Source organism: Rattus norvegicus, chromosome 7, assembly GCF_021556685.1.
Source record: "Rattus norvegicus strain SHRSP/BbbUtx chromosome 7, alternate assembly SHRSP_T2T, whole genome shotgun sequence".
In the NCBI taxonomy this organism is placed as follows: Eukaryota; Metazoa; Chordata; class Mammalia; order Rodentia; family Muridae; genus Rattus; species Rattus norvegicus.
In genome coordinates this window covers 97,594,852-97,609,731 of record NC_141540.1, presented here as the reverse complement: position 1 = coordinate 97,609,731, position 14,880 = coordinate 97,594,852, and the positions used below count along the sequence as shown (strand labels likewise).

General features: G+C 36.5%; 1 long non-coding RNA gene across 1 annotated transcript in view; it reads left to right on the top strand.

The window, feature by feature from the left end:
• Positions 1–14,880, top strand: part of LOC134479730 (uncharacterized) — a 300,591-nt gene that overhangs the window by 139,760 nt on the left and 145,951 nt on the right. Inside the window, exon 2 of the long non-coding RNA XR_015625520.1 lies at positions 5,838–5,901. This is a non-coding gene — a long non-coding RNA (uncharacterized LOC134479730). The remainder of the gene's footprint in view (positions 1–5,837; positions 5,902–14,880) is intronic.

Here is a 14,880-nt window from a genome sequence, read left to right as displayed (position 1 = left end):
GTGACCTAATTTTGATTCAGTAATTAGTTGTTCAGTATCCACAAGTCTGTCTATTTTCTGTTGTTTCTGTTGTTGTTGATATTCAGCTATAATTCACGATGCTCATTTAGGCTGTAGAGTGATATGTCGATTTTCTTGCATCTAATAAGTATTGCCTGTGTCCAAGTATTTGGTCAGTTTTAGAAAAACGTTCCATAAGGTTTTGAAAGAAGCTATATTCTTATGTACTTGGTTGAAATATTATGTAAATGTCTGTAAGGTACATTTTTTAAAGGTTTATTTATTTTATGTATTTATTATATATGAGTACACTGTTGCTATCTTCAGACACACCAGAAGAGGGCATCAGATCTCATTACAGATGGTTGTGAGCCACCATGTGGTCGCTGGGAATTGAACTCAGGACCTCTGGAAGAAGAGTCAGTGCTCTTAACCACTGAGCCATCTCTCCAGCCCTGTTAGGTACATTTGATTTATAACTTCAGCTAGTGCAAACATTTTTCTATTTAGTTTGTCTGGATGACCTATGCATTGACAAGAGTGTTCTGGGAAAAATGTGCTTCTGGGTATTGGGAGCTGACAATTGAGAATGGGGATGAGCAAGAATTGCATGTGAAGGGATCTGCAGGAAGAAGGAAATCAGAGTGTTCCACAAATATCTGCTTAGTCCCTGGGGATTGGTTGTAGTGTGTGAGGAGAGATCATGGGGGCATGAATGAGGGGATTGGGTATGGAGTAGAGAATGAGTGATGATCTTAAGCTCTCCTACCTGTTTTATTGGCCTACTTCCTTCTCTGGAAAGCTTCTCTGCTGTGTTCCAAAAGGATGCCTGCTCCATTTGTGGAGTAGACTAACAGGATGAGTGTGAAGAAAGTTTGGATAAGATTTGTGTGATCTATTGAAGGTGGAGCAGAGGAAAAGGGAGGACAACTGTTCAACTGTTTCACAGCTGAGGAAGGGAGTACTAGATTTGATAGAGAGAAGAAATTGGTGAACATGTGGAGTTAGCCTACCCTACTTCCCTGGCCAGAGTTTCCTGAGGGCTCCCAGGGAGTATATTTGTGACCAATAAACAATCAGTTTGTGTCAGCTGAACTTTGATATAGATTTCTGCCCCGTATGTGACTAAACAATTTCTTAGTGCTTCTGTTTTCTTAGTTGTATATATCACTTCCCGAGAATGAATTGGAACACAAATGTTACTAGATAGATTTCATTACTTTGTACATATCTAGCTTAGTAAAAATGGAATAAGAGAAGAAAATGTAGCCTTAGAAAAGTCAAGCCTCACACCCTAGCTGGCATATTTGTAGTAGCAAGGGATTGGAGTCTTTGTTGTCTTGATTAATTCCTTAGTGATAATGTTTGCCAAATCCAAGTAATAGATACATCTCTCTTAAAGCAGACTGTTTTAATACCAGTGTTTTTTAAAATGATTTCACTAGACTATTGCTAAAATATGTAGAAATCTAAATCTACTTACAACTTCTTATGCATGCAAATTTTCTAAGCTATGAACTGTAAACACATTTACTAATTAAATGCAGACAAAAGTAAAACCCAGTGAAATTCAACTTAGTATCCTTTATTTAATATGATGGATGTTGTCATTTTCTTGAAATGAAAAACCACTCACAAATGAGCATGGCACTCACTTTTAAGGTCCTAGTTCTTTTGTGGTCATTATGCCCAGGCATCTGTATACCATGAGATCACTCAAATTTTCCACCATTTTTCTTTTTTCCAACTCTAGCCAAACCATAACATGATGTCATTTGGCCTTTGCTTCTCAAAAAGGCACCATTCACATGATGATTCTGACTCCATTTTTCTGTTCATGTTTAACCTAGGTTCTAGTGGAACTTCTTGTCATGAGGTGGTAAAAACTTCTCTAAGTCACTTTACATTGCCTTTGATCTGTATCACCATGTTGACAACTCTCATGGACACATGAGTGTACACATATTGATCCCCCAGAGTACCTGAGTCCTTAGGTGAGGAAGTGCTGAGTTTTCCTATGCTCATCAAAATGTTCTCTCCTCATTCTAGGAAGCAACAGTAGTTTATGTCAAAAAGATTTAAAATGGTGCTTGAGTCGTGTTAAAGAAGAACTTGCCAGAAGGAGAAAAGAAGAAAAATTGATTTGCTTGTCACATTTTTATGCAACAGAAAGTGATAGGAATATCATTCTTTTAACCATGTAGCATTAATGATGTCAGAAAGGGATAGTTTTCACTTAGGACTTTGGGGTTAAGAACAAATCATAATTATGGACTATTTCCTTAGTTTACTTGTTTGAAGGAGATGTCCCTTGATTTGTGCTTACCCAGCATCTTTACAGTTTTGGGCAGTAATAGAAGAACAACTAAGGATTTCACTATGTCTTCTAGATGCTCACTTCTTTCTCACTTCTTTATTCTCTGCAACAATAAATATCTTTGAAGGATAGCAGTTTAGCACCTCACTCATTGACCCACCTTGGTCCCGTTTCTTCCTTAACATATAAAAAATTTCTCTTGAAAATCAAGAAAACCTGACTTTGCACAAAGCTGTGTTGAGAAGTTTCGAACATGGGACTTCGCATGTGCAGCTGCTCTCTTTCATGACTGTCTTGCTCTGTGAACAAAAGTTTGCAAGCTCTTTAAACTGTTTTGGAGAATATCAGTGATGGTGTCTATCATATGGTGTCATTTCAAAGGGTAGCTAGAAGTCAGGGAAGTACGTATTGCTAGGGAAGCATACATTTAGTAAGCATAGTTATTTTGTACCCAGCAAAAGGGCTTTAGAGATAAATGACCATGTATATTCTCTTTGCATTGCACTAGAGGTACCACGGTCATTATGTTCTAGGTATTCTTTTCAAAACTATTATGTATAAAACCAATTATTGAGACTTATGCTTTTATTTCCATTTGACAGTTGGGGAAACTAAGGTCACACAAGTTATCTGCTTACTCAAACATAGCAGATATACAATGGTAGAAATGGAAATTATGCTTCTGCACTGCGACTCTGTCCCAAAGTCTGCAGATTATGAAGATTTAATTGTTTCCAATGGGTATGACTACTGTTGCTGTCAATGGAAATTTCCTTTGCCTTTATTTGGGTCTTACTATTCCATCTCAGAGTTTATGGCCATTTTCCCACCTCCATTGGCATTTTCCTTGAGTATCATCCCATCACTTAACCCTTTATTCCTAGTTCCTTATAACCAGCATGGTGTTTTAAACAAGCCCTCTCTGTTCTGTTTTGCATCACAATTTATCCGAGCTTAATTAACTGTCCCCAATCAACACCACGATCTAAACGTATTTTCTAAACGTATATCTTCCACTTCATTTCCACGATCCCAGAATGTTTTAGTGAGTTGAGATTATCATGCAGATTCATAGTACTTGCAATCATTTTTCTCCTGGTGACTTAATTGTGCATTGCTGCACCGGTAAATCAGTGGCGTCCTTATATTTAACTTTAAGCATCCTTTAACCATTTTTGCAGAATTTCATTCCTGATCTTTAACCCTCTCTCCTTAAGTCCTCAGGTGATTATGTTTTTAATTACTATAGCACAAGTCACAGAAGCATTCTGTGTAAACATGAGAGGCACAAATATAGGAAGTGTCATTTACCGTGTGGTGCCATATGCTGTTATAGCATTCAAGTTTCTTTGTACAAATATGTATGAACAATTAAACCAAATGTTATCTCTAAATTCTGTGCTGGATCACTGAATATGTTGGAAGAATCAAGTACCGGTTGCATTCATGTATCATAAAACACTTCTCTCTAGGAGACATTAGAATATCATTTTGTGATCAGCAAAACGAATGGTTTCTTCCCTGAAGTCTTCCATTTTTCTTTTCCCAACATTTAACCCCTTTTATTAAGCTTTTGTTTGTCAAGAAATATTTGGCTTTAATATACTTGATTCATTTACACATGACTCATCAAAATGTTTTGTAAGAGAGGTTAACTGTCCAAGCAGCCTCCTGAGGCTTTTGTGGACCTTTAAGCCATTATTTTTTGTTTCCGAGAGAAGTTTTCAGGCAGATCCAAATTTAAAAGGAAAAAAAGAAAAGAAATTTAAATAACTTAGAATAATTAAAGCAATCAAAATATGTGTTTATCTGTTCTTCAGTTATATATCCATGTCAGAGTAGGGTTTCAAACCTCTTCTTGAAGGGAAAACCTGGGAAGTAGTTATTCCACAGCCTGACCCTGGAAATCTTTATTAAAATATACATAGCTGCGTAGGCCCCACTGGGATTTTTCCCCGCTCCGTGTCTCAAACATTTCAAAGTCAGAATGTGCCATATCCCACATAGGAGCTAAGCTATATTAGGAATTTTAGTCAGGGTGACACTTGGATCACTGCCAGGTAAGGCAAATAAGTGTCTCTCTTGTCAAACCACCTGGTGTCCGGCTTCCACTTGTCCCAGGTGGTCAGGCCCAGCCGATGTAGGGGCAAGTGCGCCTTGAGCTATGATAATGCAATCCATGTGCCCAGCATGAATGTCTTTGGTTTGCCGTATGGCCCTGAGTCATTTTTAAAAGATTGCAAATTATATTTTAGAAGCTCAACAAATGGTTCATTGTACAACTGACTTGGGCACTTAATTAGAAACTGCAGAACTTTGCTCATTGTGTGTAATATTATAATGGCCCTTTTCTCTCATTATCCAAATGTTGTAGCTAATTTATCTTGTAAGATGTCGTATGCACTACACTGCGGAAGTACTGTGGCCATTTACAAGTTAGACAATTATGGCCTCATTTGAGGGATAAAAAAACTTTAGAGAGCACTTCCTTAATATTTCTTCCTGACCACTTTCTCTAATCCATACCAAACCACAGGATGTCCTAACTTTACAACACCCACAATAACAGCAAGGCCCCTGTCTGGTTGCAAAGCACTCTTGGAGGCTTCCTTTCTGGAAGCCCAATTTTCCTTCTCCGCCATTATAAGTCACTAGGGGGAAATCATCTTACTGTTTCAGAGCCAGAGGACAAAAACTGAATCCCTTCACCTCTACAGATGTGCTGACATCAGGACATGCTGATTTATCATTCCCAAGTCTTATTATGCTCTTGTACTCTCAGAGAAAGGAAGGCAGAAGAGACACATATTCTAAGTCTGTAACTATCTTGAAGAGGACTAGGAACTTAGCTATCTAATGCCAAACATCTGGATACTTGAATACATCCTCATGCTTCCTTTCTTTATTCCACTTTCAGACAGATGTTTAGCATTACCTACAAAACACCTAATGTTTTGAAAAAGAGTCTCAAAAAAAAAATCGTGATTCCTCAGATTAGGAACACGTGAGGACCAAGACCTAGAAAGATATTGTTAAGTGTGTAGGTACCATCTGCCATTGTGAGGAATCTCAGTGATGTGAAATCACGCAAGCTCACAGCATAATGAACAACCTTTGAAACTTGAGACTGCAATCCAAAATCAAAACGACAAGTCAGTTGAGAATAAACATATGGCCCATGTTACCCCAGATGTACAGGACGATGATGCATATACTAATTCAAAAATATTTATATACATTCACAGATGATTGACAGAGTTATTAAAGAAAACAAAAATAGTTTGGATATGTTGCTAACTTTTTGACTTGGGTGTCATAAAGAACAGTTCTGACGTTCAGCACACATGCTGTATCCACAGGGTTTGTATGAAAATGTTGAGCTGTTTGAAAACCAGCCTGGCAATTGCTGTTTGCGCAGTAGCTGCTTACAATTATTTGTTGAATGAGTACTAATACCTAAAATACTTTCAAGTATTTAATTTCCTGCCTGTGTGATCTTGCTGTATCATTATTGTTATAGGTGATATTATTGTTGTTATACTGTGTACATGAACAAGGAAGATTCCCACAGAACTGAAATGAAGGTAGTATAAACTGATTTTTTTATCTTTTTGACAATTTCATAAATGTAGAAAATGCATTCTAATTATTGGCCTCTGTCTCTTTTAACTCTCTTCCATCCTAACCAGCCTGCCATCCTACTTACAAATCCATTATGGGTTTAGTTTTCCTTTGTGACCTATTTAGATTAACCAGGACATTTTGTGTGGGCACTCCATTAAAGCTGTCTATTGGAGCCTGGCCTCGGCAAACCATGTGTTCACAACTGGAAGTAACAGTCTTGAGAAGAGAATTTAAATGAGAAAGGAATTCCAAGCCCAGGAGCCAGAGTCAGATTTGTTTAATGTTATAACTTAATAAACCAAAAGATTTAGCACTTCAATCAGTTCGAAGAATTCACCAAAAACCTACTTTACATGTATCTAAAGTGGGGATAGTTAAAGTGTTTACTTTGCTGAGTGTCTTTAAGAAGGAAATAGTCCATGTCATGTATGCTAAATGATGCCTCACAAATTACAGCTGGTATTTGCAATAACTACTACTTGGCGATAAGAAAATTTCTTTGTACATACTTTAAATATCTAATTATCATACAAAATTTGGATAGTTAATTATAGCACTAAAAACCAAGAATTCTTCTGACTCCAAAGCTGTGTTCCTCACATGTGCTTTGCATATGCTATTTGGCCAGAGAAAAAAAGACTAGGCTAGCTTTCCTGAAAGGAAGGAATTCTGGCATTCACTGTCTGCAAGTGTTCTTCAGTGCAATGACAAATATGAGGTCTATAACTCATTAAGCATTGTATATTTTAAATAGACTTCTGTTTGCTTTATGATAAAAAGATCTAATTTATTTTTGATTGATGACAGTCAACCATATGTTTAAATATATGAGCTCACCACACTCTTCCTAGAGATGTTTGCCCTTTAGTAAATAGATTGTATCTATAGTAATAAGTAACAACAAATATTTGCAACTCTAAGAGCTGTCTTATGAGTACAAGACTGGAGCAAATGATGTGCAGAGGTACTCCTTAATATCCATGGTTTAAATAAAGCAAACATTGCCAAACAATTTTAGCATGAAAATTAATCACTGGTCTTTCAAGATGTTTTATGAAACAAATGTGGTTGTGTGTTTGGATGATAGAGGAAAATGACCTCTATAAGAATCTTTTGTTTTGGTAAACACAAACAATGAAACATATTTCATCATATGTATCTGAAAATAAGGTAAGAGTGAGTATAGTCATGATGCATTTGATATTTACCTTCCTTTAAATATGTTATGTTTTGGTTATGTATAAATAGGCACCTTGATCCAAATTGCTTGTTCTATCTTTTTGCTTGCCAGCTTCTTCTCTACCTTAGCCATAGCACAGAATATGTACCTGTGTTAAATAATGTAGCTATGCAAAAAATTAGTACTCAAAAAATTATGCCCATTAATTAGTACTCCACCAATTACCACAAAATGTTCATGTGTTAAAATGTTATTCATGGCAATTCTGTGATGTGACAAAGCTCTACTGTGGTTTCACTCATCAGCTCAATAAGGCCCATGGTCAGAATAGACACTCTCGTGTCTAGTGGTTGTTTCAATCGTTGTATACAACAAATCCCACGTCTCCCCTTACTCAGATTTACCCACATAATGGTAGCTGCAATATGCCTAAGAGCAAAATGATGGCAAGTCCCAGAAAATGATGCTTTCCAAACCTTCCCTATTCATCATCTCATTGGCACAACTAGCGAGGTGTTAAATAGCCCCCATATCTCAGTGGGGTATAAGGCTCACTGTATGGATGGAATATTTGATGGGTCTAAGGAGCTGATCTAACTATTTCCCCCTTAGCCAGGAACCTGCAACACTATTATTGAATCCTCTGATGGAGGGTGCAATTTCTTACCTGACAGAGAAACTTTACAACTGTCCTCTGTTTTGATCTCTTAAATACATGATAGGGAGAGCTATCAATTAAGATATTCAATTAAGGTCTGCTAAGAGGACCCAGTAGATAAAGGCGCTTGGTAGCAAGCCTGCTAAGACTGATTCAACCTTGGGGATCCCACATGTTAGAGGCAGAGGCCTGGTTACTGACTAGTTGTTCTAGGAGGCAGCATGGACCTGGGATGGAAGTGATAAAAACTGAGCCAGACCAAAGTCTCATGCAATAGTCAACTTTATTCAGAACATCAGACAATTTATACTATGATGGTTTAGAATCATTGTGTGAGTAAAGTGTCCAATCACAAGGACAAGCCACACGTGGCAAAAGTATTTCTCTACAGGGGCATATGAATAACAACAGCTGCAGTAAATTCAGTCCTATCTGCTGCTCCTAGGATGAGCAGGAAAACACATTCCAAATATAGTTCTGTGGTTTTTTTTTTTTTTAAGAAACCGAGGTTACAAGGGTCTTGTCTTGTTTCCTTGGAGTTTCTCACAAGCACTTAGCTGTCATCAGACAAATACATACACATACACACACACACACACACACATACATATATACATATATACATATATATATAGAAATTAAATGTCTGTATATATGTATACTTGTGTATATATATGTATACATTAGATGTATATATGTATATCTGTATATATATCTATATATATTATATATCAAAATAAAAAAGATATATTGACTTTGATGAACACACTCAACACTTAATCATTAGCTGAAAATATAATTATTGTATTTTTGAATATCTAAATTAATTTTATTATATAACTTTATGTAACTGATTTAGAACAAATTCCAGTTATCAGCCTTAAACCTTATCAACTTAAAGCATTAGTTAAGATCTTATTCCAGATTCGTGTGTCTGTGTGTCAATATGGAATAGTCACAGAAAATTGAGAGAACTGACTTAAGTAATGTGCATCCCATTCTTTGGTCCTCAGTCAAAATAAATGACTTAGGCTTGTTACTTAAGATTTTGATTCCTCTGTTATTTTCCTTACTTACAAAACAGGAACAAAGTCTTACTTCTCACTGGTTGTTCTGTGTAAGTATATAGGTGAATCTCCAGAGCATCATAAATGCTCAAGAATTGATAACAGTATTATATCATGACATTAAAAGTAGGCATTATATGTATAAGAGTTTAGAAATTCACCGTGTCCTCATGAATTGTGAAGTCCATTTGATGAATATGATATCGAAAAGCAAGTACATTAATGAATAAAAAATTATTACAGGGTGTGGTGAGATGACACATTGTATAAACCATTTGTTGTATATACATGATGGCAAGAGCTTAGATTCTCAGAACTCAGGTAGGAGCCATGTGGGCATGGTGACTTGTTTATTAGCTCTGTCTTGTGGAAAGTAGAGAGAGTAACCACATATCAAGTTGGATTTGGGCTCAATTGAAATATCCTGTCTCAAAGAATAAAGTAGAGTACACCTAAGGCAGACTCTTGACAGCAACCTTGGCATCCACATGCTGCCACACATGGCCACAAACATGGCCCACAACACATGTGAATGCCCACCAACGTACACTGACATGCAAATGTTTGACAAAAGAAACTAGTCTGAGATGATTGTTAAGATATAAAAAAGTTTCAAAAATATAAATTTATGCTTATAAGCTGCTGACAGACCTTTCTGCAGAGATTCTTATATATAATTTTTATTAGATATTTTATTTATTTATATTTCAAATGTTATCCCCTTTCCTGGTTTCCTCTCTGGAAACCCCTTATCCCATCCTCCCTCCCTCTGCTTCTATGAGGCTGCTTCCCCTCTCACCCAACCACTCCTGCCTCCCAGCCCTGGCATTGGGACATCAAGCCTTCCCAGAACCAAGGGCCTCTTCTCCCATTGATGTCTGACAAGGTCATCCTCTGCTACATATGCAGCTAGAGCCATGGGTGCTTCCTTGTGTACTCTTTGGTTGGTGATTTAGTCCCTAGGAAATCTGGTGTATCTGGTTGGTTACTATTGTTGTTCTTCCTATGGGTTGCAAAGCCCTTCAGCTCCTGCAGAGATGATTCTTAAGCTGAGAATTCCAGAACTCAAGAAATTTGAAATTTTTCTAAAAAATAATTATAAAGGTCAGAGTCACCTTGTATAGATGATGACACATCGCAATATAGGACATTTCTCTGCAGTGATATAACTGCTAAAATCCCCAGTGGGTCTGGATACTGAAGGCATTGCATTCAGAGAGTCTGAGACAATGGCAACATATAAACATGACGCCTACATTGTCCATCCATTGGTTTGGTTCTATATAAGACATTCCTAAAGTTAAAAAAACTGGGAAGAAGAAATTAGACTGTAGCCTTTTAAATTGAAAATGATCTGTGTCCTATTATTACTTTCTCGAGTCCAGCTTGATCTTACCATCTTTGGTCCCTTATATGTTTCTGATTTCTGCCATCCTCCATGCCAATAATCATATCTGTGGAGCTAGGAGGTACAGATGACAGAGAACATGCAATTGTTCCTGTTACCTCACTGAATGCAATTGTTTCTAGATACATCCATTTACCGTGCAAATTTCATAAATTCATTTTTCTTTACAACTAAGTAATAAATATTTCATAGTACATGTATACCATGCCTCATTTCCATCATCCACTAATTAAGACAGAAATCTAAGTATCTAAATGTAACATATTCTGGACAAGGCCAAACAAAAAGAAACTAACAACTGAACACCTGATTTCAAAGTGAAAGAAGTAAAGCAAGACAAACCTGTGAGCTGAATCTTTCTGGAAAGAAATGAATGATGAATTAGTTATCTTGCTTTATGGATCCCTATAAGAAAATTACAGGTAGAATTAACACAGTGTTTGGAACTTGGAGATCTAGAGATTTAATTATATGCTTTTCAGCCTGCCAGAAACACAAAGATCAGCATACACAGAGAAAAGGGGAACAGACTTAGTATGCATTGGTCAATTATGCAAGAATAGATTTGGTCACCTCACAATCAACATTCTTTCCATAGACTCCTGGTAACAACATTTAGCCACAACACTAATACTTCAAATCTAGTTCTTCAAATTGCTACTACTCAGGCCATAGTTTAAATCTACTTTTATATGGGAAATTAAATTATAAATCGATATTTTAAAGAAATGACACAAAGTATTCAGTTAATAAATAACACACATTAAGAATGCATCAGTAGAAAAATCTCCTAACTATATAAGTATGACTAAAATCCCAACTGAACAAAATTCTGAATGGTGCCTGCTTATAACTCCTCAAAGCTGTTAAAGTCATTAAAAAGAAGGAAATGCTGAGAAGTTACAATAAACCACATGGTGCCTACAGATATTGATACACTTTTGAGTTGTAATACAATATTCTGTGCTATATTGAAACACAAAGGAATAAGTTTAAAACTCTGAAACCTAGGTAAACTATGGAATGTACTAAAATAATAAATCAAAATTGTCATTAATTCTATTAAATATATGAATGTGGATATTAGTTAATGATGGTGGAATCTTGGAATTGATTGTATGAAAATTCTTTTAGTTATGTTCTCAATTATTCTATAAATTAAAATTGCTTCAAAAAGTTTTAAAATAGTATTACAAAAGAGAAATTAGAAACTGTTTCTAAATATAGTATAACTCAGGGAATCCCACAAAAGAGTGAGAAGGATTATGGGAGTCAGAGTAGTTCAGAGTACGAGCCTGCAGAATTAAGCAGGATTCCTGCGGGCTTCACAGAAACTAAAGTAGTTTCAAAACCTGCATAAGTTTGTGCTAGATCATATGCATATTTGTTATGACTGCTGGCTTGTTGTTAGAGAGGACCCCTGACAGTGAGTGTCTGGTGTCTCTGTCCCCTCAGACCTTTTGTCTTTCACTGGATTGCCTCATCAAATCTTCATATGAGGGTTTGTGTCTGCTCCTATTGTATCTAAGTGAGCCATATTCCATTGATATCTCTGAGATGTGTTCTCTTTTCTGGAGGTAAATGGTGGGGGTAAATGGGGTTTCTGTAGGAGCAAGAGGAGTGAGTGGGAGGATAAAATGGAGAGGAAGCTGCAGTTGTAGTGTATTGTATGAGAGAAGAATAAATGCATTAAAAATTTCTGATATGCAGCCACAGCAGCACTTCAAAGGAAATGTATAGATTCCCATGTGTGGACTATATAGAATAAAATAACTTAGATTATATTCTTCATGTAAAGAAAAAAAGAAAAAAATGGAGTTACTCCAAAAGAAATACTTAGAAAAGGATTCTCTGAAAGTATCAGAGATATTAAACAGAAAAGTCAAACAAGGGAAGCATGGACTATAGACATCCTGAGCCTTGTGAGATGCAAAATTCTGCAATGCATTTGGGAAACGCATTGTGTCTGCTTTAACTGATTCCTGTAACTCTTTCCTAACTATAGAAATTCTCCTACATACTTATCCTACAACAAATCCTTTTGATAGGAAAACATCTACAAAAGTGTTTATAGCAACCTTATTACAGCTCCCACAGGAAAGTAGCTTAAATCCCAACCAACAGGTCAAGATTACAATGGACTCTTCATACAAGCGATAACCACTTCCTGCATTACGTCTTTCAAGCCTACAAATAACATTGTGGCAAGCTATCAAATGTTCCAGTATTTGAAATGGGAGGAATTGGTGCGGGTGACATTCACTCTGCCAAGGTCCGACAGCTAGTGAGAGGTAATTCCAGAACTGAAAGTCTAGTGGTGTGACTAAATGCTTGTTCTCAAGCCTTGCGGCTGGTGCCCATGTTGAACTAATATGGCCTCATCCAGGGAGTTGTAGCAGCACAAAGTGTACTTTGACTTTGTGTTGGAAAGTTTGCAATAGTGTTCCTTCTGTATCTTGCGCTAAGGCAGTAATGATGCATGGTGCTGATTATTCCTCACTGTACAACTTCATCAAGCAATGAAATGCTAAAGAAAGGTGAAATATTTTCAAGTGTTCCAAAGACTAAGCTTTTAGACAATGTACCTAATAGTTAAAAGGAATCATATCCCACTTTCATTGTCTTCAGCTAATTAAGAAGACTGGTCCAGTGAATGTAGACTTCCTGATAAGTTAGTGCATTGTATACTTTTAAATGTGAATAAATGACATCCTGTTTTAATTCTCTGATAGACATCATTATAATCTAATAATTAATCAGAATTATGAAAACTTTTAAGAATTCAGTTTACAAGGAGTAAGCAGCGTTTCTTTGTATTTCATGTCCAAAGCCTTCATTGTATTGAGGAGTATTCTGTTTTAAGAAGACGACAGATAAAAGTATTAAGAATTAATATGGATCTAGTTCAAATCCTTTCCTTGAATTTCTGACCATCTGAACTAAACGATGACTTCTTGCTGTAACTTGGTGTCCTCATTGAAAAATGAAATAAAACTGCATAGAATTATCACACATTACCCACTGGCTGCTCATCTAGAGGTCCTGAGTTCACCAGCAACCATGTGGTCGCTCACAACCATTTGTTATGGGATCTGATGCCCTCTGCTGGTGTGTCTGAAGACAGCTACAGCTACAGTGTACTCATATAAATAAAATAAACAAATCTCTATGACAAAAAAGAAAAAAGAAATAAAGACACATCTAGGAATTGGTTCCTTGTCTTGTATATCAACAATTATTACTGACCTAGCACTCAGTCAGTATTTCATCACTTAGGATCATTAAAAGAATTTCAGATTTTTAAATGCATATTAATTAGTATGTTCACAGATAAGTGTAGGTCTTACTTCTCATCAAAGAAGCTTCTTTTTCAGCAAAAGGAGACCATTACAGAGAACCACAATGAGTCAGAAGGCAGAGGAGAACTGACAATGTGGGGGACAGCCTCAACAGATACATCTGTAACATGACACATCTCTTGCACCTAAAGCTCAGGAAGCATTGCAGAAAATGGGGGAGGGGGCAAGTATAGCAAGAACCAGAGACCAAGAGTTCTGCTGTGACTTTGTGCCTTCTAGTCCTGACACAAAGCTAGATCCATGAACTGTCACAACACAGCTGCCTGTTATATGAGACAAGACCCGAGCACTTTCAACATTAGCTGACATCATTTGTAAAGACTGAAGAAATCCCAATTTTTTAGAAAGAGCTAAAGGAAAATAGCACTTACTGTTGAAAGAAGGATAATTAGAAGTCTCCCTCAGAGATGAACTCCCTGATTGGTTCGCCAATGCTGAGAGGCAGCACGAGAAGCATATCCAAGTAGGCAGTGCTGAGTGATATATACATATATATCCTCCCATTTAAATCATTGTCCTTGAAAATATTTTTGACATACTTTTCAAACAAGATCTCTGAATTTCTACAATGTGGAATTTTATGCCCATATTTTATAAAGGATAAGGTTTGCTAATGTGCCTTCCTTCCATTTTTAGTAAAATAGAATAACACTGTAAGAGTGGTAAATATTTCCATAGTAGACACAATGGTACAAATTACCACATTTTCTGTTCCAGGATATGTCCACCTCATTCACCATCTTCATCTACATTCAGAGTCGGGTGTTCCAATTAAACTTGGACTAATGAAATATCACTGAAGAACTGTACGTCAGCTTTCTAAAACTTCTTAGTAAAGTTGAAGAATATACCCATTATAGACTTACATGAAGAAAAGCAACCAATGGAAACATGACCTGCTTTGAACACTACTGTAAGCAAGCAAGCAATTAGGTTAACATAAAGGCTAACCAGAAGTCAGTATTAGTACATCATGGAACACATCTACTTCTACAGAGGCAAATGATAATATTATTGATGTTTTAGTGGGATCAAAATGTCTTTACATCATTAAATGCAAGAGAATTATTTATACACCAGTTATTTTTATCGACTCTGTGCTAACTTTTACATTTTTGTGTTCATAGCATTTTTCACAGTAATGACAATGACTGTGGAATTAGATGCTAAGATCTTTTCTTTTTTGATTGGAGAATTATGCATTTATATTAGAAATGTTATCCTCTTTCCCAGTTCTCCCCTCTCTCGTACCCCTATCCCCCTACTT